The sequence below is a fragment of the Elephantulus edwardii genome, unplaced genomic scaffold, assembly GCF_000299155.1.
Source record: "Elephantulus edwardii isolate Elephantulus edwardi_28Jun2011 unplaced genomic scaffold, EleEdw1.0 scaffold00669, whole genome shotgun sequence".
Classification (NCBI taxonomy): Eukaryota; Metazoa; Chordata; class Mammalia; order Macroscelidea; family Macroscelididae; genus Elephantulus; species Elephantulus edwardii.
Window position 1 is genome coordinate 28442 of NW_006400419.1, and position 1120 is coordinate 29561.

Below are 1120 nucleotides of genomic sequence, written 5' to 3' on the forward strand. Positions count from 1 at the left end.
CAAACTCTAAAGAGAAATGATAGTGATACAGAAGGGTTCGGGTCTTATTGGGGGAGTGGCGGGGATTGCTATGAGTTGTCCTCAACTCCATGTCCATTAACTAAAACAACAAGTTCAATCCAGGGAGCACCGGCAGCCTAGTGGCTAGAAGCTACATTGTAACCTCGTAGGCATGCAGTTTGAGTCTGCCAGCTTCTTCAGGGGAGAAAGATTAACAATCTTCCCCAGGTGTTTTATTCTGACTGAAAACCCAGTGGATGGTCAGCTCTGGGTCGGTTCTAACCAATAGTAAACAACAACTAAATACTGCCCTTCTTATAGCTCTGTCTAACTACTAGTTCCTGGTACCATGGGAAGTATATGAGAACAAAACTGAAGATCATTAAAAAAAGACCAGGAGTGTCCTCTACATGTCCCAGCAGTACAGCCTGTACCTTGTTCAGGCCATTGTCGTCTTTTCACCATGGTGCCCACAATCCCAGCGAGAGGGTGACCACAGGCCCAATTGCTGCCAAACTCTGCCTGAGAGGTCTGGAGTGGTCTGCAGAGTCAAGTATTGCAACAGCCTTCCTGACATCCCCTTCGATCCCAAGTTCATCACCTACCCTTTTGATCAGAACAGGTTTGTCCAGTACAAAGCGACTTCCTTGGAGAAACAGCACAAACATGACTTACTGACCGAGCCAGATCTGGGGGTGACCATTGAACTCCAACACGAACCGCATCGACCCCAATATTCCGCTAGATCTGGCTGATGAGGAACTTTTGGAAGAAGAGTTTCAGACTCCTACAAGCTCTAAGAGATCCCAGCAGCATGCACATGTGCTGCCTTGGATGCGGAAGACTGAATACATCTCCACTGAGTTCAACCGTTATGGCATCTCCAAAAAGAAGCCTGAGGTCAAAATTGGAGTTTCTGTGAAACAGCAATTCACTGAGGAAGAAATATATAAAGACAGGGATAGCCAGATATCAGCCATTGAGAAGATATTTGAGGATACCCAGAAGTCGATCTCTCAGCATTACAACAAGCGATGAGTGACACCAGTGGCGGTTATGTCTGTCTTCCCAGACTTTAAGATGTGCATCAACTCATGTGCCCAGGTCATCTTTGACTCAG

The 1120-nt window shown here is 46.5% G+C and overlaps 1 pseudogene; it reads left to right on the forward strand.

Annotated features, from left to right (window-relative positions):
* The first annotated feature begins 410 nt into the window (after positions 1-410).
* LOC102851974 lies at positions 411-1116 on the forward strand (annotated as a pseudogene).
* Positions 1117-1120: the final 4 nt, after the last annotated feature.